The 20,814-nt window shown below is 41.6% G+C and overlaps 1 long non-coding RNA gene across 12 annotated transcripts in view; it reads left to right on the forward strand.

The window, feature by feature from the left end:
• LOC106977962 (uncharacterized) overlaps window positions 1–20,814 on the forward strand; it is a 107,948-nt gene that overhangs the window by 24,843 nt on the left and 62,291 nt on the right. For 10 of the 12 annotated variants that reach the window (XR_008289247.1, XR_008289248.1, XR_003423846.2 and 7 more), the window contains exon 1: window positions 15,276–15,775. This is a non-coding gene — a long non-coding RNA (uncharacterized LOC106977962). The other 2 variants (XR_008289251.1, XR_008289246.1) reach the window with 2 other exon arrangements.

A 20,814-nucleotide genomic window follows, 5' to 3' on the forward strand; every position in this document is an offset into this window, starting at 1 on the left:
GGCTTTTATGATCCTTTGAATTTCTGTGGTATCAGTTGTGTTGTCTGCTTTTTCATTTATGATTTTGTTGATTTGGGTCTTTTCTCTCTCGTTCTTTTTTTGGTTAATTTAGCTAAGGACTTGCCAGTTTTGCTTATCTTTTCAAAGAACAAAGTCTTAGTTTGGTTAATCTTTTCTGTTATTTTCCCATTCTCTATGTTATTTATTTCTGCTATAATCTTTATTATTTCCTGTCTTCTGCTAACTCTGGTTTCACTTTGTTTTTCTTTTTCTAGTTCCTTAAGGCATAGAGTTAGGTTACGTATTTGGGGTTTTTCTTGTTTCTCACTGTAGGCGTTTATTGCTATGAATTTCCCTCTTAGAATTGCTTTTGCTGCATCCCTGTTCTGATATGTTGTGATTCCATTTTCATTTGCCTCAAGCAGCTTTTTTATTTCCCCTTTAATTCTTTTTTTGATCCATTGGCCTATCACGGGGTGTTGTTTAATGTCCATCTGTTCATGTATTTTCTAGTTCACCTCTTGTTCTTGGTTTCTAGTTTCACGCCATTGTGGTCAGAGGAGATACTTCGTATGATTTCAGTCTTCACACATTTACTAAGACTTGTTTTGTGGCCTAACACATGGTCTATTCTAGAAAATGTTTCACGTGAGGTTGAGAAAAATGGGTATTGTGCTGTTGTTGTTGGATAGAATATTCTGTACATTTGTTAGGTCCATCTGGTCTATAGCATTGTTCAAATCCTCTGTTTCCTTATTGATTCTCTGTCTAGATGTTCTAGCTATTGTTGAGAATGGGGTATGAAAGTCCCCAACTATTATTGTATTACTGTTTATCTTTACCTTTATTTCTGTTCGTTTTTGCTCCCATGTTGGGTGCATAAAATCTACATGTTTTTTCATATTGTATAGCAATAACGGATTATTGTAGTTATGGTAACTTTTACTACATTTTTTTTTTAACTTTTAAACTGCAGTTGGAAGTGAATGTGTAAGTGAATAATGACCATTGTTACCATATTGCAGAATCTATGACTATATATATATATATATATATATATATATTACATATATATATATATCCCATTACCATGATACTTACAATACCGTTTTATGATTTTATGTTGTTAATTAGTGTTCTTTTACTTCCACCCAAAGAACTCCCTTTAGTGTTTATTTTAAGGGAGATTTGGCGGTGATGAATCCCTTCAGCATTTGTTTGTTTGGAAAAGTCTTTTTCTCTCTTTTGCTTTGATGGCTTTGCCTAGCATAGAATTCTTGGTTGACAATTACTTTATTTCAGTATGTTGGATATGTCATCCCATTCTGTCCTGGTCCAAAAAATTTCTGGTGAGAAACTACTGGGGGTTTCCTTGTATGTAACCTCTCTCTCTCTCTTCTTTATTGTTCTTAAAATTCATTGTTCATCTTTGATTTTGACAATTTACTTATAATGTGTCTTGGTGTAGTCCTATTTAGGTTCAACCTATTTGGGATTCTTTGGGCCTCATGGATCTGGATGTCCATTTCTTTGCCGAGGTTTAGGCAGTTTTTAACCATTATTGGCTAAATTATTCATTCTTTCCCTTTCTCTTTCACTAATCCTTCTGGAATTCCCATAATGGGAATATTGTTTGTTTGTTTGTTTGTTTGTTTCATTATGTTCCATAGTTCATGTAGGCTTTCTTCATTCTTTTTTTATTCTTTTATCTTTTTTCTCTCTCATGGATGCTACCCAAGGTTCTATCCTCCAGATCACTGATTCTTTCTTCTGCAAAGTCAGATCTACTATTGAAACTCTCTATTAAATTCTTTAGTTCAGTTACTATTTCTTTCAACTCTAGGATTTCTTTCTCTCTCTCACTCCCTTTTGATAGTTGCCTTTTCCTTAGGAACTACTTATTTTGTTCATGCTTTGTGTTCCTAACTTAGTTTAATTATATGTCTGTGGTTTATTGTGGTCCACTAAACTTCTTTAAGAGGATTATTCTGAATTCCTTGTCTGGTGGTTCGTAGATCTCCATTTCTTTAGGGTCCGTTATTGGAACTTTATTAGTTTTCTTTGGTGGGATTATTTATGTGATTCCTCATAGTCCTTGATTCCTTATGTTGGTATTTTCACATTTGAGTAATTGTGCTCTTCTTTCGGAGTTTACAGGTTTTGGCACAGATGGTTCTTCACCAATCAGCTCAGGTTGGCTTTTTGGGTGTGTGTGCTGGTAATGTCCTTGGGAAGGTGGGACATGCTAATTATGGTCTGTTTTTGGGTGAGGCAACTGTTGAGGCTGACTCATAGCCCTGCACTGGCAGGGAAGCAGGACCAGACCCAGAGCCTGTCTAATTCATTGTTTGGTCATCCAAAGCAGGTTAGAGTGTTCTCTGGATTCCCTGGGAAGATGAGGCCACCAGTTTTGGTCTGCTGAGAGGGGAGGCCAAGGCTGTGCTTTCTGTTCAAGTGATACTTTTGGTAGGGGTGTTGCACGGGCTCTGAGGCTTCCTGTTGGTTCTGGTTAGGCTCCTTGGTTGGAGGCTGTATTCAGTGATGAGTGGGACCACAAATTGGATTCTCTTCCCCGGGGCAGCAGGAGCAGCACCCTAACACCTTTAAAGCTCATTATTGTTTCAACTCAAGCCAGCCTGCACCCCAAGTTTCCTGACCAAACAGGGTCACTGCAAACAGTTGGCTTTGCCAGGGCCATTTTGCTAAGTAAATATGAAATAGGCATCTGAGTGAAAAAAAAAAAGCAGCACACTGATAGATGTCCTGTTCTCCCCAGTGAAAGCACTGAAACCAGAAATCTAAATGATTCTTTCATAGACGTTATGTAGAAAATATGACCATGACATTGCAGAAATGACCCAGGACAGTTTTGTAAACTATATTTTTATGCTCTAGGCTGGAAAGCATTATCATTTTAAGTATAGAAGCGTTTTCTTTTTTACTATTTGTTTTAAGAATACTATACAGTGTCTTAACTTTCCCCTCACTCTTATATTGTCAACCAGGAAGATTTTTCTGATGGAAAAGATTGCTAAAAGAGATCAGGAAATGTGCTTTTTCGAGGTATAATTCTCCATAAGAAAAGGCATAGACTACTAAATTATCCAAATAAAGTAGCATGGGCTATTAAATTATCCTTTCAATGTTAGGAATTTATGAGTGAACATTCACTATGCAATACTGAATGTTCATATTGTAGATCCAGAATTGTTTAAAAAGCCATTTTGCAAATAATCTGCTGTGAGGAAGCAGTGTAAATTCATTAAAATTGAGGAAAGCACATCATGTGTCTATATCCTTAAATGGCTGGCCTGGTTAGACTGAAATGAGTGATAATTTCACTATAAATTCCAGTTAAGTTGGTGAACCAGTTAACTCAGTAAACAAATTAAGTGGGCTAAATTAAAAAAAAAAAATAGATTGGATGATTAAAATAGATAGATCAAAATTAGAGAATACCATAAAGGAATATTCTCATTTCCTCCAAAATGAGAAATTTCTTGTGCTACCACTCCCAAAGAAATGAAGCAAGAGATTGCGTATTTTTAAATTATTTGAGATGAATGTGTAACTTTTTGGGTATGTAAAGTAGGAAAATAAGTGGAGAAAAGTACTTGAATAAAAATCTGGAGGCTTACAATAACAAAAAAATATATTTTTTAATGTTTATTTTTGAAGGAGAGAGACAGAGCGTGAGCAGGGGAGGGACAGAGAGAGAGGGAGACACAGAATCCGAAGCAGGCTCCAGGCTCTGAGCTGTCAGCCCAGAGCCCGACGCGGGGCTTGAACCCACGAGCTATGAGATCATGACCGGAGCTGAAGTTGGACGCCCAACCGACTGAGCCACCCAGGCACCACCCCTTCGTATATTTTTTTAAATTAAGATACTTTTGTTTATTTTTTAAAAATCTGCCTATGTCTTGAGTATTACAAGATTTTCCTTTCTCTTATTCTTGTTATGCCTTCTCAAATAGCTAATGGATTTATCAGCATTCTTTTTGCTTTTAATGTTTTTTAAAGTTTATTTATTTTGAGAAAGAGAGAGAGAGAGCACAAGAAGGGGAGGGTCAGAGAGAAGTAGAGACAGAATCCCAAGCAGGCTCTGCACCATCAGTGCAGAGCCCAATGCGGGGCTCGAAGCCACGAATTGTGAGATCATGACCTGAGTGGAGATCAAGAGTTGGACACTTGGGGCGCCTGGGTGGCTCAGCTGGTTGAGCGTCCGACTCTGGCTCAGGTCATGATCTCACGGTCCGTGGGTTCGAGCCCTGCACTGGGGTCTATGCTGACAGCTCAGAGCCTGGAGCCTGCTTCTGATTCTGTGTCTCCCTCTCTCTCTGCCCTTCCCCTGCTCAGACTCTGTCTATCTCTCTAAATAAATAAACATTAAAAAAAAAAAAGAGTTGGACACTTCACCGACTATGCCACCCACTCACCCCAGATTAATCGGCATTCTTAACCTGGATCGGATGATTTGGCCCCCTGGTGATTTTTCTAGTGCCTCTGATACCTTTTTCAGCTTGTTTCCTAAGGAGACAGTATGTATTCACTTTTTGCAGAAATAAATTTGGAGCCTTTCAAACTCCTGAGTTCTAGTATTTTTCATTTTGTTTCTTGGATTTTCTTCTATTTTGCTTCCCCCGCCCCTCTTAAAGTTTAAAATTAGCCTCCCAGGGGCACCTGGGTGGCTCAGTTGGTTGTGTCCGGGTTCCGTTCAGGTCATGATTTCACAGGTTTGTGAGTTCAAGCCCCGCATCAGGCTCTGCACTGACGTCTCGGAGCCTGGAGCCTGCTTCGGGTTCTGTGTGTCTCCCTCGCTCTCTGACCCTCCCCCGCTTTACCCTGTGACTCTCTCTGAAAAATAAATAAACATTAAAAAAATTAAAAAAAAAATAAAATTAGTCTCCCGTTCTCACATCTGTTTTTGTTTTTGTTTTGCTTCCCGCTGTGGGTCACTTCTCTCCCAGTGATATTGCTGGGATTTCTTCTCTGTCCCACCATCGAGTTTCAATTTTCTTTTATGCATCTATTGACACTTCTTTAGCTATAGTATCCTTATCTTTCCCTTTTTTGTTTTCTTTTATAGAGATAGCCATGCTGTCTCCTTTCTATGGGGATTTGCCAAGCCAGTGGAAATTTCAAACCAATATATGTTGATGGACAACTAATTTTTCATGCAGTTTTCATTGAATTTCTAATCGACCTTCCTCCCTAATTTCCTTTTTTAAATGTTCATTTATTTATGTTTGGGAGACAGAGACAGAGAGAGAGAGAGAGAGGAGAGGGCATGCACAAGCTGGGGAAGGTGGAGGGGCAGAGAGAGAGGGAGACAGGGAGAGAATCCCAAGCAGGCTCAGCGCCCTGCGCAGAGCCCCGTACGAGGCTCAAACTCACGAACCGTGAGATCAGGACCTGAGTGGAAATCAAGAGTCAGATGCTTAACTGACTGAGCCACCTAGGCGCCCCTCTAATTTCTTGTCCACAGTCGCTCAGCCTTGCCCTCTGTCTTCGTAATGGGTGCAAACCCTGTCTTTTTTACTTGTATGTTTGGACCCTCCCATGTCTGGCCGGCTTTGGTTGCATCTAAGAAACTTTAGGCTGAGAATTCTGCCTAGCCAACTTAACATGGATATTTTATTTTATTTTATTTTTTAGATCACTCTTTTGTTTTAAGTTTTTGTTTTAATTCCAAGTTAACATAGAATGTTATATTAGTTTCAGGTGTACAATAAGCAGGCGTTTTATGCATTCTTCTCATTAGCTATCCAGGTGGCACATCCACACCCATCCTTTCGGGAAGAGACTTGTCTGGAAGGAAAAAGACCCCTTAGATGGCAGGCGGCACCGTGTGCATGTTGAGTCAACCGACAGACAGACAGGGTTCTGACAGGGGCTCTCCACTTACACTGTGTGTGTTCCCCTGCGTCAGCCGCTGAGTTCTGTGCACCCTTCTGCATTCTTGGAGACAATAACGCCCAACTCGCAGGGTTTCAGTGTGCATTTTGTACTTGGAGCATTTCCAGCAGGTTTTAATTCCCTCTGTACTTACCTGTGGTCGAGACGTCCGAAAACTTACAACAGTTAGACACAGCAGACACGGTGGACGTGACAGAAGCTGGGGGTGGTAGAAATAATGCCCTCGCCATGGCACTTTGAACATTTCAGAGCAGTCGTGTTGTCCATTTCACTTAATCTTTACAATGACCCTGAGGTCCGGTGATGACCCCTGGCCCCTCAGCAGGGAAGTGGAGCGTCTCTTTAGGGCACTGCCGCCGTGTGATTAATTTGGGAGGGAAGAAATGCCCCCGAAAAAGCCACGTGGATATCAGGAAGGTAATGGCCAGTAAGAGATCATCCTGGGGGTGGAAAATTGGAGCCATTCAGCCTTGTAGAAAAGAGGAGTTTTATGTTTCATTCCCAAGTTCAGAGAAAAGAAAACCTTTCCTTTTCTTTTCCTCTTTGTTGTTGCTGGCAAGACTCTGTAAGACTGCAACTCACATATAAGACATGCTGGGCCAACTTTTCAAAGAGCCTCTATACTTTGCATGTGTGAGATTTTTCATGCATAGCTACAGCTCTGGGTGGTGGTAGAACTTGTGGGGTGGAGGGGAGGGTGGGCACAGATGGGTTTTTCACATTTGCCACCTCACTTTGAATGTGTAAATGTACTAATTTTGTGAGATTTGGTTTTCTTAAAAGTAAGCGCTCTTGAAGCAGGCTTGTATCTGGGGCAGTGTAGTCTTTAAATGAACAGTTCTGAAAATGATCAGGAATCCGCGCCTGTCTGCCCGGACAGCGGTAAGAAGGTGGTGCATTGTTTGAAACAGAACTCAGTCGGTCGGATGAGAGCTCCAAATTATGTTGCAATTTGTGTGGACGAGACTGGTGACTTTCGTTTGCTTACAGGGCATGTCATGCCTTTTTTCCTAGCACTTTCTGTCTCAATTGGATCTTCACTAGGGAACGATTGAATGTCTCCGAGTTAGTGATTCAATAACAGAAAACCTGGAAGGTTTGGTTGATTCTCAGAAAGACCTACATTCCTTCTTTCTGATGTGACCACCAGTAACTTTAAACTCTCCAGGTTTGGCTATTTGCCATCGATGTTGGTTAGGATAGCGAAGGTTACCTGATAGTAGAAAATACCCATCAAAACCTCAGTGGCTTAAAACTACAAGAGTGTATTTCTTCTTTTTTTTTTTTTCTTTTTTAAGTTTTTTTTTTTTTTAATTTTTTTTTTCAACGTTTTTTATTTATTTTTGGGACAGAGAGAGACAGAGCATGAACGGGGGAGGGGCAGAGAGAGAGGGAGACACAGAATCTGAAACAGGCTCCAGGCTCTGAGCCATCAGCCCAGAGCCCGACGCGGGGCTCGAACCCACGGACCGCGAGATCGTGACCTGGCTGAAGTCGGACGCTTAACCGACTGTGCCACCCAGGCGCCCCTTTAAGTTTTTTTTTAAAGTTTATTTATTTATTTTGAGAGAGGGTGAGCATGAGCAGTGTAGGGGTGTAGACAGAGAGGGAGAGACAGAATCCCAAGTGGGCTCCCTGTGCTGTCAGTGTGGAGCCCGATGAGGGGCTCAATCTCATGAACTGCAGTTCAGTTCTCATGAACTCACAGTTTCAGGTGTACAATATAGTGATCCGACACTTCTATACATTACTTGGTGCTCATCGCAAGTACTCTTTTTAAAAAATTTATTTATATACTTTTTTAATTGAGAGAGAGAGAGAATATCTTAAGCAGGCTCCACACTCAATGTGGAGCCCGAGGCGGGGCTTGATCCCATGACTCTGGGATCATGATCTGAGCTGAGGTCAAGAGTCAGAAGCTCAGCTTGTCTGGGCCACCCAGGTGGCCCATACACCCCTGAACCCCCATTACCTACTTCACCCATCCCCCCACCTGCCTGGAAGTTTACTTCTTGATCCCATTGAGTGTCCAGCATGGGTCACGGAGAGGTGTCCACCAGCTGTAGACAAATAGGGTCTCAGAATGATGGCAGCTCCTCTCTGCACCTGTTTCTGCACTCAACCGCAGCAGGAGGAAGGGGACGTGGGGAAGATCGCCCTGGCTGGAGCTTCAGCCCGAGGTGACACCTGCCATTTCTCACCTGTTATGGGTCAAAAAAGTCACATGACCATGCCGAACTTCAAAGCCCTGGAAGGGACGTCCAACCCTACTCTGAGCCTAGGAAGAGGAGAGAACTTAACAAACTGCTTATGACCACCTCATCATCCACTGAGCGTAATCACACAGGGAAGGAATTCGTCTGTGTTTCTGGGGATTAGCACTGCCAGGGCTAATTTCTCCGCCCCAGCCATTTCTGAGCATTGGTAAAAAAGTGTCGTCGCGTATGTTCCACAGCAGTCCCCAGGAAGCGAATGTTCTGCATCCTTGGGAGCTTATAGTGCAGCAGCTTCAAGGACTATTGATACGTTGAAACGCTTTCAGTGACAATGATCATGATGAAAATAATAGTGAAGAGTGGAAATGTACCCACAGAGAGAACTGTACCCCTTAAGCTGTGCTTTAGCTCTCCTTCTTCCCATTGAAAGTGCCTTGCAAGTTGTAATCAAAAGACAACATCTTCACGATCAACTTAATCAGCATTTGATGGGGAGGGAAGATAAGGCTCTGAGAAGACAGAGGAGACTTTTCAGAATTAGGTAAGATGTTGAGTAATTGAGTTTTCTTTTGTTTTTTTTTTTTTTTTCCCTATACATTTCACAATCTAGGGATTAAAAAAAGGTCACGTAAGAGAATTAGAGACTCAGAACGGCCTTGGGGGCCGGGTTTGGACTAAACTTCTTTCCTCCCCTTCAGTTGGTCTTTTTTTTGGTTTGTTTCCCTTTCAGTTTTCCTCCTGGGGTACTTTTTCTCCTCCTTTAAACTTAAAAGAGAACTGGCGTTAAAAAATTCCATACTCCCTGACTTTCAGGTTCCAGAAAGGGGTGGGGTCTTCCTGTAGCATTGACTTGAACTCTTTTATCACATACACCACTTAGGTATAGCCCTTTGAAGAATGCAGATGTGGCCACGATTTCCAAAGTTGGGGCTACGTTTTTCCTGTCAAAGTCTGCTCAGACACCAGCACCGGGAAACTGGAAGCACCAGTCCGAAGTGAAGTGGGACAATTGCCCAGTGAATCAGGGGGATCTGGCAGAATCAATCGGCAGGTCTCACTTCGCGAATTCACCTGTCTGCTCTGATTTGGATGTGATGCTCCAGGCCCGTGCGGATGGTGTTCAGAGTGGACTTCTTTTGGAGGTGATTCCCATTGACCACTGGACTGTGGAGATCAAGGTTCCGTCTTCCCCCTTGCAGGAAAGGATGGCATCTTGGACCCTTGCCTGTGGCCTGGGTAGTGTTACAACCTTCTGTGAGGCCTCTGGGCATTTGTGTCTGTAAATACTCTTGCTGGCTGAACTAATGATGGAGAGTAGAGATTCTAGCCCAAAGCTAACACCCTAGAGCTTTACTCCTCCCTCACTCCCGTCCCCCCCAAATATTAACAAAACAAGGACGTTATCACATTACCAATCCTGGGTGCAGTTGAATGTTTGCCAAGAATTCCACGCTTCCCCCTCCCATAATACGTTTTATTTTTCTTTTGGGGATTTGTTTTCTGAGTCAGTTTACTTCTTCGTGGTCCAATAATCACCAAATGGAATTCTCTCCATCTTTCATCCTTCATCATTAGGGGGAAAAATACGGTATCATTTTCTGGTGAGGAATAAATATCTCAAAATGAAAGACAATATTTAGTGACCAAAAAAAAAAAAAATCCCTCAAGAGCACTATTTTTTCTGATGAATCAGAGCTGGAAGTGATTAAGGGCTCGGAGCATTAAAACAATGAGCACTCACGTCCATTCCTTCATTTTCATAAGAAAATCAAACATCCTCTTTTAAGGAAGTGGGGAGTTGCTTAACAAATCTTTCAAGTGAGCCATAGATAAGTGCATTGGCGTGGTTTGAGGAAATTAAAAATATTTATTTTATTGAACTAATATTCCCAGCTGGAGATTAAAGTAGCAAATGGAGCCCACAACTGTAAGGTGGATGCTATTCGGCCATTTCGTTTCTATTTACTTAGTTCCTAGCTGTCAACTTGAACTTGAGTGGAAGTTTTCCATTGTAAACATCTTAAGTGCTTATAGGAGTGCTCCTTGTATATAAAATGGGGTCATCTCCGATTATATTTTCGGATAAAAATATGTGGAGTTTGATTTTCTTTGAGCTGGTGAATTTGTTTTTTTTTTAATACACACAGAATTTGAAATTCCTGGGACTCTAAGTTTGACTAAAATTTTGCTGTGGCGTAGAGAATTATGATTTCATGATCGTGCTAGTCGGGAAAGTTTCTGATGCCATTTTATAATGGCTTTCAAAGGAAAACATTTTTGAAGGCGTTATTTAGGAATCGGGGCTCGCTACCTTCATTTCGGGCTGCTCCCTCTTAGCTATTGGATCTGAGCGTATGCTATTCAAGCTTCGTTTGTGGTCCTTTCAGTCATCAGTGTCTTCTTCACGGATGGACAACCGTAGTACTTTTTACTTTGGATTTATAAGGGAAGGGGTCTCTGGAATGCAGACATATCACACTGAGATAGTCATGTTTGCTCAAGAGGCAAGACAGTAGCCGCAACAGGTAAGCTTCCATCAGTAGTTACTGTGTTCCAGGCAATAGACTAAAGAATTTTATGTCCCTTATTTCTTGTGGAGACAGTTACCGTTTTGTAGTAACCATAATTATCATCATTTTACAGGTGAGGAAATTGACCTCTCAGAGCGGATACCTAACTTTCCCACCAGCCCCTAGCTGGCATGAGGCAGAGCTGGGGTTCTCCTGGTACGTGCTTGCTTTCTCCACCAGGCGTTGTGGGGCTTATCTTACAATGACAGAGACCTGGGTGTTTAAAGATGGTCCTAAAGCTCCTGGGGCAAAAGGTGATAAATGCAAAAGCAGGGCTGCGTTTTTCCCATCCCCTTCCAGTTCATAGAATTTCTCCTGCAAAACAACCATGCATTTGCAAGCAGGCTTTTCCATGGAAAAGCTAGCGTGGGCACACATTCAATTCAATTCCCACTGTGCTTTCTCACAGAGGTTCTTCCACAAGATTACAAAGACTGGGAACCTAGCCTATTATTATTAATAATTTTTAAAAGTTATTCTGGCTTCTTTCAAGGCCATATCAGTTTCAAAGATCGCTGTCAGGGTGGGAGCAGCTGAAGTTGAAATGGCCTGAATGCTAAATGTAGCCTGAGAGCGGAAACTTTGTTCTTCAGAGTTGAAAAGTCGGTGGAATATTCATAGAAATGTAATATGAGCACAGGATACCGAGTCAGTGTCAAAACTTTGTTCCAAACCATATTTGCTATTTGTAAAACTGCCTCCTCAGGGAGGAGGCTGGGGGATGAGAGGGCAAAATGGGGTGGATTACAGCATGCCTTGAGACAGGGCTGTGGGTTGGGGGCTCTCTTCCCCACAGAGGGAGGGTCTTTTCTCCACAGGAATTAGAGTTCTAGGGGGGCAAAGGTAGTGGGGTCCAGCCTTTCCAGGAGGACCATCTCTGCCTCGGATATATGGAAACCTTTCCTTCATGTTTCCACCTAACATTTGTGCCTGAGTTTGAAAAAGGAACAATGGAGAGATCTATGTGGAAATCGTTGTGTACGTTTTTTTTTTGCAAGTGCAGACGTGACTCCATTTGCTTTTTCCTTGAAGTTCTCCTGATCAAGATATTGATAAAAAAAAAAAATCATGGCGGTGTAGATCCCAATGAGTATCATCTTCTGACGTTGGGATTGTATCTTAAAACTAACCAAAGGAATCATTTACTGATGACCCAAATTTCCTTTCACAAATTAACAAATTCTCTCTCATTTTTCCCCCCGTGGAACTCTACTCATCTGTAGTTAATCTAAGAATTAACATTTAGCAAATTACTGCCTTCAATGAGGTATGTGCCTAGTGGCTCGGTTGATTAGAACCCTGTGCTAATGAGATCACGAGTTTAGTCCTCAGGAGGGCTGGTTCCCTTCACCATGGTCCCCCTCTGAACCCCAGCCAGGTCTCTAAATGAACACTGCTTACAAGTGGCCTTCTGGGGAAGAATCAACACAGATTTTTCATGATTTGTGGGAAAAACAACAACTCAAAGCAGATGCCTTGAGTATGACAGTGATCCCATGGGGTAACAAAATGGCACCCTAGAGGCTGCAAAGACTTTTTGCAGACTATGGAAGGCTTTCGGGCTGGGAAACAGGTTTGGTATGTGTAGGTGGCTCCAATCCTACAAAGTTAAAGGGGGAGTGTCATCTAGGAACAGTAGGAAGCCGGATGCCAGGGGGCGTCTGTGGGGACAGACTGAGAGGAGCAGACTTCGAGGGACACTTGAGGGGAATTTTGTTGAGTTTTCACTAATCATTTCTTGAAAAGACGGATCATTCTGGGCCTCCCCATTAAGGTCTGTAGTCATGCAACCCATGGGACCATTTCTTCCACAGCCAAGGCCACTCCAGCCTTTTGTCTCAGGCTGGCAGGAGACACAGTAGCTAAGAGCTTGAAGAGCAGGGGTGGCTCTCACTCTCTTGCTTTCTCTCCATTTTCCACTCCCAGAAACCACTTTTTCAGATCCAGGTCCATTTCCAAGGCTAAATCTCTCCCAAGCCTGACTGGGTGCATTTATATCCTCCGAGGCCATTTCTTGGGTTTAGGGAAGAATAATGCGTAATGAGCTCCAGCTGTGCCTGGTGGCATTCCCCCCCGTTGAAACCAGCAGGCTTTACTGGCTTTCTCCCATTTTCCAAGAATATGCTTCTCTAGGCAAGGGACCACCTCCTTTTTTTTTTTTTTTAATTAAAAAAAATTTTTAACCACTGCACCCTTATCACCTAGCAGATTGCTTTGTATTTAGAAGTTCAATTAAGTATTTGTTGAATATTCAGTTATGCAATGGGTTCCACTTGAACAGGGGCAGTTTCTTAAATGTTATAATTTTATTTTTGTCTTTACAAAATTATACGTGCTGATGGGAAAGAAATTAGAAAACAGAGAATAAATATCAGTAGCCTTTCTTGACATTTTGGGGTGCATGATATTTACATCTGTATGCATATCTGTCATCTATACGGGACTCAGACAATACATATTATTGTGTAATCTTGTTTTTACTCCTATAAAAAATCTTTGCATAATATTATATATTGATATTATACACTCTTCCGCTTGTTATCTTTAATTTTTTTTGGAGCACTTTATTGCATGACTGGGCTTCAGCTTAATCAGTCACATATTAAAATCTCCTTGTCGCTTAAACTTTCTACACAGTTTTGTTTATTTCCTTGGGACGAATTCCTACACGAGGAATTGCATGGTTCCGTGGTTTTCTAATTCACTATGTGTTGGCAAGTTATGGGTCAGAGAGGTAGCATCGATATGAACTCCCGCCTGCAACAATCTAGCGAACAACCACTTTGCTCCCTTGAACTTGAACGGTATTATCTTTCTTTTATGTGTTTGCTGATTCACAGGCAAAAGATATCCATGTTCGTATACTTGGCATCTCCTTTATTAGTAGTGGAACCGAGTATTTTTTCATGTGGCCATTTTAATGCCTGCTTTGCAAGTTGACTGTTGACATCTTTGAAGAGCTATGTGTTTTGGGGGCCAGTAGACTTACTGCTCTCTGTTTCACAGGGTTATTGTAAGAATTAGTTGAAGCAATCTATTCGAATAAGCTTAAAACCTACAAAGCGATACAGAGATATGTTGATCAGGTTGGTGACCCGGAAGGGTGAGGGTCAGAGGGAATGGTACCTGCCGACAAATGGGCTGAGTAAATGGGTACCAATGAAGGCCTGCGTGAGCTCTGCCAGAGGAGAGGGCAGGGAGGGACACCTGTGAAGAAAGGGAAAGAAGACCTGGCCTGAAGATCTGTTACCTTGAGAAGGTCACTGGGAATAGACAAGGTCAGAGATAAGACAGGGACCGGCAGCTCCACATGGGAGCCAATTAGAAACAAAAGGGAGCAAGATGGGCCCGGGAGCTATAGGAGACGATAGAGATCGTGCCCCGGGGGTGCTCCGCGGTCTCCCTGGGGGCTGGGGTGCAGGCATCTCCTCAGATGTCCCTAAACCAGCCACGGAAGAGACAAAACATCAGCAGTGCCACTTTTCTGAAGGCTCATCTCCAGTCCAGCGTGACCAGGCCAGGTGTGTTTAGAACACAAAGGGCGGCCGGTGCCACTGCCCACAGATGTCATCTTTTGGCAGGTGCACACCTGTGCTTTCCTGTAAGTCCTGGGAGTAACCACATCTGGGAAAGGGAACAACAGACAGAAATAAGTGGTAATTAGTTAAAGGTAAAATACTGCACTAAAATTGCCCAGCATGTATATTTCCCCAGTTATGTAAAATAATATATATAAATATATGTCCTATGGGGCGCCTGGGTGGCTCAGTCAGTTGGGCGACCGACGTCTGCTCAGGTCATGATCTCACCGTTTGTGAGTTCCAGCCCCGCGTCGGACTCTGTGCTGACAGCTCGGAGCCTGGAGCCTGCTTCGGATTCTGTGTCCCGCTCTCTCTCTGCCCCTCCCTCGCTCATGCTCTGTCTCTCTCTCTCTCTCTCAAGAATAAATAAAACACTAAACAATAAATTAATTAAAATAAATATGTCATATATATAATTATAAATATGTTAATATGTTATATACCTGGTATATATATATATAGTGTGTATGTGTATAGAGTAATATGCAATACATATACTATACATATAGTATGCATATTACTATATATATGATATATATATATATATTTTACCGCATATATAAAATACATAGTTACAGGCATATACATGCATGCCCATGGTCATCTCCAGAGAGTGGTAATGAGGGGAGACAGGGAGGATGAATTATCTTTGCTTTTATTCGCGTTTTTAGGTGTTGCTTCACTGGTTCCAACAGATACGTATTAATTCTCTAATCTGTAAATGATCGAGTAAAGAAAAAAAATTGTTGAGACTAAAAAGACGTCTGCTGTGCGTGTGGCCTGGCCCTGTCACTGCAGCATGGGTGGGGATTTGTTAGGCAGTGGAGCGGGCTGTCACCGGAGTCCCTGCTAACTCGGACAGAGGAACCCCTGGAAGTCCCTGACCGTCACACCTGGGCCCCGCAGAGTGCTGGGCTCATTGGCACGTCACACTTAGATGACAGGGGTAGCCGTGCCTTCTTGGCAGGCAGGACTCTAGCCAACAGGTAAGACCTTTCCAGGCTGGGAGTAAACATAGGCCGCCTTTCCAGATCAGGTGAGCATTGCCACCTGGCAGGGAGGAGGCACGGATTCGTTGCAGGAGAAAGAACTTGAGCTTGGGGCAGGAGGAAAAATGAGAACTTGAGTTCAAGGGCTGCCACTGCCGCCATGAAATGAAGTATCTGACTGGGACTTTTTGTTTTTACATCAGGGAAAGCTGCTTTAAGGCAATCCTGTTTCCTATGTCTTTCATGTTCCACTGTCCTGTGATCTGGGGACAGAGTAGGGGAACAAGATTGAGCTGATCTCTGACTTTCTGGAGCTACACTGGAGTTGGGGAGATGGACGGATGGTACACCATGGACCGAGCAGAGAGAAAGATGGCTCCGAAGGAAACCAAAAAGGGTGGGAAGATCAGGACTGGCCTATTTTGGATCCGGAGGTAATGGGACGTCTTCCTGAGGAGAGGATGCTTTAAAACGAGTCAGGAATGAAGAGAAGGGGCCTGCAGGTGAGTAGTAGCTGGCAGAAGGGGGATCCAGGAGGTGGGACTCGAGCTCAGCCTGTTGGCTGTGTGTCTGGAGAGCAGCAAGTGTGGGGAGCTGGTCAGGATGAGGTTTGAGAGGCCAGCAGGTATCAGGTCACGCCTGGTCCTATATGTGGGCCATATCTGTATGTTTGATTTTATCCTCAGTACAAAGGCAAGGTCAAGCGTGCTTAGAAATCTGACATAATAATGCAACATTAAGTTTCAACTCGGCATGTGTAAAGATTTGCTGAGTGACTGCAAAATAAATAAACGGATTGATGCTCCAGGGTCAGAAAATGTCTTTTATTTTATTTTATTTTATTTTATTTATTTTATTTTATTTTATTTTATTTTATTTTATTTTATTTTATTTTATTTTATTTTATTTTTTATCTATTCTATTCTATTCTATTTTATATTCTATTTTTTTTCTATTTTATTTTATTTTTAAGCTATGGTTTTGACTTCTGTTACATGAAAAATCACTCCCATTTAGATTTATTTCCTCCAGATGAGGAAACCATCCCAGCGAAGTGAGAAAAGACGGGGCCATATCCCTGTGAAACCAGCAGGCACGCGGAAGCTAGCAGGAGGGAGAGAACAAACAGGGGCTTTGAGGTCAGGTAGATCTGGTTTCCAGACCAGCTCTGCACTTACCGATGTGGGGCTTTGGAATAGACACCCTGTAGGTTCTCTGTGAGGCCATTTTCCATCTTTAAAATGGACGTAATACCATTTACCTCCTAATATATCGGTGTGGACTCAAAGGGGAGAATTTAAACATCTGGCACACAAAAGACACTCAAGAAATACTGGTTTCTATGTTCCTTCATCCCCCCACATTTGACCAAGACTTCCCCAAATAGAACATCCTGTAGAGTCTTACCCATTTTTTGTTGTCGTTGATGGGACATCCGAAAGGATGTGAGGGTTTTTTTTTTTTTCTTGTTTGTTTGTTTGGTTTGTGGTAAGCTGACTTTGCACTTTAAAAGGGAAAAGAAGGAAATCTGTAGTACCTCCAACAATGAGCCTTTTTAAAGCCTGCATTGGACTCCAATTTCAAAGAATATTCTTATTAACATACTTTCTTATAAATGGAGCGCTGCTCATCAAATATTTATAAGTAGTAGCCCGAGAAGCCAGCACAGTGCTTGGCAAGCCCGGGGACATTTCCCACGTGCGCTGTGGGATGGCGTAGGCAGGGGAGATCCTTTAATTTTGTGACATGGTTTGGGGGCTCCAGCGTGAGCTAGTCTTGGCAAGGTTTCTCCCTGCTCTTGGCCTGTTCTGGAGCCTTTCAGGACTCCCACGTAGACCGTCCTTGCAGGCAACTCCCTTTGAAGTCCCCGGGAGCTCTTTGAATGGAAAACATACACAACGGGGTGTTGATGCAAGGAAGCATCAGACCTGATATACGTGGAGAATAAAGGTGCTTCTCACCCCCAAATATTAGCTCTTTAGCCCAGAAACTATGGTTTGATCATTAAATAAAAAGGCCACCCCCTCCCCCCCAAAACCCACAATCTACCACCAAAGCACCACCATCCACTCACTCAGGAAACGATAAACCTGCTAATTACCAGAGAGTTTCAATTAAGCAACAGATATAGACAGTGCAGGGCTCTGTTTTTACTTTAGGCATATCAATAAAATAAAATTCCCAATTCCAGGGAAACTTGCTAAATGAAAAAAATAATAAACATTACTGTCTTTTGAGATATCACTCATCGAGTGCGATAATTTAGAAAAATATCTCTATTAGAGATAGTTAGAGATATTTTTTGGTTGCAAATGCAGTCGCCGGTACAGCACCAAGCTGCAATTCGCAGACAGGTTAAGTAAATTAAATCACTCACTGTCTTTTTTTTTTCCAATGGCTTTAAAAGTTAAAGGTAATTTGCAAGGAAAATGCTCCGTTTGAATTGGTTTGTAATATCTGTTAATGATCTTTAAAAAAATCCACTTATTCACAATCCTGTCCCTGAGGGAATTCCAACGTGCTATCAGAAAAATTTCTTAAGTCTGAAATGTCATTAGCTAGTGATTTCTTTGAAGTAAAAAGCCCTGAAAAAATAAATTATATAAGGTATACAAGTGCGCAGGACAATCACTTTGATGAATAATATCTGTGTTTTTCGTACCTAAAAATGCAACAATTGAAATCCAAGCTGCTAAATTATAGAGCTGTCTTCTGAATTACCTCGGTGTAGGTATGCCTGTTCTGTTTATTTCACACGTATATTGAGTTCTTCCATATATTTATAGATTGTTGATGTGAAAACAGTAGTGTTGGGCCAATTTTGATTATGTTCATTGTGTTTACCTTTTGGAAACGCAAGGTGTTGCCTAAATACAGCTCTACAGGTGTTGCCATCCAGAATTAAAACAATAGGCTGTTTCCCTGCAGTATCGTGGATCCCAGGGCAGGCTCCCCAAACGGGGGTGCGAATACCTTCGCAGGCCCGCGAATTGTCCAATATTCGATAACAGAGCTGTGAAATACTACACCAAAGGGGAAATTTTCTTCCTGACCCCAGCTGGCTATCGGTTTTTGCCTGGAAGCAGGGGAGTCTTTGTAATACAATATTAGGCAGTGTAACTGCGGATGCTGCTTTGGCTGCTATAAATAGCTAATCTTTGTGTTTTTTTCTTTTCTTTTTTTTTGAAGGAGGAGTGGGATTTTCTTAAAACCATTGGCTGCAGGTTAATTACACATTTCATAAGAACACATTTCCTTGTAGCCAGCCTAAATTTGTTACCTTTTAATCCTGCTTTATATAAGGCTAGAATTGTATGAGCCTCCAGGAGCACCTTCATTAAGTCTTTATTTTCTACGTTGGACCTTTAACTTTTTTTTTTTCTTCTTCTTACACATCACTTACCTCTTAGCTAAACTGCGAAGGGACCCAGTTTTATTCATTTTCCCTCGAGGAGAAGGCATTCTCTCCTTCCTAGTCCAGCTAGGTGTGATTCTTATTTTCTGCTCTGTAACTGACATCTGGAGAATACACTGACCATAGGTGAGAACAAGCCACTGATTGATTTTAATAAAGATGTTCGATAATATTTAGTGCTTCCATTTACTTCACCGAAGGAATGGAAATCAATATTTGAAATGTTTTGGGGAAGTTTTCTTGGGGTTCCATGTATGGAAGATTACACAGAGCAGGAACATGGGACCCAATATGCTATCCTGGAGGGAACACAACCCATAATCACCTTGCAGGACAAGAAAGAGAATATACAGCCACCGTGTCCGATGGCCCCTAGGATGGGTCTCCCCTTTCCTCCTTAAAGATAACCGCTCTTCTGATGTCTAACACCACAGATTTTTGTTTTGTTTTTGTTTTTCAACTTCAGGTGTATTTATGGGTTGTATCTGTGTTGCTGGGTGCAATCCTATTTTCCTTGTTTCATTTCCTTCGATTGTATCAATACCCATTTCAGCCTTGATGATTATTTTGGTTGTTTTCCGTTTTTGGCTCTCTCAGAGAGTGCTACTGTAAGCTTCTTCATGCACGTCTTTGATGGGTGTGCGTGTGTTTTCTTTGGGTAGATAGACTAAGGGGAAAGTTACTAAGTAGTAGGGCATGGCTGTGCTCAGCTTTAATGATGTCCGTTTTCCAAAGAGGTTGTATCAGTTTCCACTCCCACCAGCAGTGGGCAAGAGATCCGCTGCTCTAATCCTTATTAACATTTGGTATTCTTCCTCTTTTTGATTTTGATCATTCTGGTGGTATGTACTTGAATCTCATTATGGTTTTAATTTCATTTCCCAGATTATTAATAAGTTGAGTATCTTTCCATGTACACTAGCCATTTGGATATTTTGTGAATGGGCTTTTCAAGGGTCTTGGTGATTTTTCCATTGCAATGTTCATCTTTTCTTTTTTTTTTTCAGTGTTTATTTTTGAGAGAGAGACACAGAGTGTGAGTTGTGGGGGGGGGGGGGTTGCAGGGAGAGAGGGAAACACAGAATCTGAAGCAGGCTCCAGACTCCGAGCTGTCAGCACAGAGCCAGAGACGCTGGGCTAGAACTCATGAACCAAAAGATAATAACCTGAGCCAAAGTCAGACACTTAACCGACTGAGCCACCCAGGTGTCCTGTGTTTTTCATCTTTTCTTACTGTTTTGTAGGAGATACTTATATATTCTGGATGTGATCCTTTTTTATTCATATATATTGCAAATATCTTATACCACCCTGAGTTTGATTTTTCACTCTTTTTATGGTATCTTTGGATGGATAGAAGATTTTAATTTTAATGTAGTTTAATTTTTGCAATATTTTCCTTTATAGTTAGTGCTGTCTATGTCTTATTTAAGAGAGCTTTGTTTATCTGAAGGCCATAAAAATATCCTTTTATACTGTCTTCTGGAAGCTTTATTGTTTTACCTTCCACGTTTAGATTTATAATCCACATGGCATTGATTTTTGCCTGTGGTGTGAGGTTGGGATCAAATTTGTTTTTTCCTCCATGATATCTACTTACTCTGTACCATTAATGAAAAAGACTTCGTTGCCCAGTACACCGAAGCAATCTGTTTGTCATAAATTAAGTACTCACTTATTTATAGAATGATCATATGATTTCTTCCTCCCCCCTTTATTCTTTTAGAATGTGAATTATTTAATAAATTTTTGAATGTTAATCCCATTTTGCATTTCTGGACTAAACCCAATGTACTTATGATATATTATTTATTTGAAGTATTGCAGCGTGTTTTGATAATTTTTCCAACAATGAGTATGCCTGAAATTTACCTGTAATTTTCCTTTACCGTAATACCCTTGTCAGGTGCATTATCGAGGTTTAGCTGGTTCATAAAACGAGTTGGAGAGGCGTCCTCTGTATATTCTTTAAAAAAATTAAAACATAAATAAGTCTAATCTAATATAGTTATTTAAAATATATGTAGTTTGTCTTAAGTATATCATTAGGTTCTCCAGAGAAACAGAGCCAGTGTGTGTGTGTGTGTGTGTGTGTGTGTGTGTGTGTGTGTGTGTTTATTATAGGAA

Source organism: Acinonyx jubatus, chromosome A3 (assembly GCF_027475565.1).
Source record: "Acinonyx jubatus isolate Ajub_Pintada_27869175 chromosome A3, VMU_Ajub_asm_v1.0, whole genome shotgun sequence".
Taxonomy (NCBI): domain Eukaryota; kingdom Metazoa; phylum Chordata; class Mammalia; order Carnivora; family Felidae; genus Acinonyx; species Acinonyx jubatus.